A 271-nucleotide genomic window follows, 5' to 3' on the forward strand; every position below is an offset into this window, starting at 1 on the left:
TATAAATCTGGTTATAAAAATTGTAAGGAAGTGTAAAGGGCACCTCACCACTCTCTGATACCAAACTTAGACTTAAAGCCCTGTATCATTCAAATGTAGACTTTCTCTTAATAGCGAGCAGAAACATCCTTACATCTCCTGTGACCCTGCATTAACTTTACTATAGAATTTTTTTTTTTTAGGAAGTAGTCAACCCTATTTCTTCTTTCTTTTTCTTTCTTTATTAAGGTATTACATATGTTTTCTTATCCCCCCATTCCCTACCCCCCCC

The sequence above is a fragment of the Myotis davidii genome, unplaced genomic scaffold (assembly GCF_000327345.1).
Source record: "Myotis davidii unplaced genomic scaffold, ASM32734v1 scaffold281, whole genome shotgun sequence".
In the NCBI taxonomy this organism is placed as follows: Eukaryota; Metazoa; Chordata; class Mammalia; order Chiroptera; family Vespertilionidae; genus Myotis; species Myotis davidii.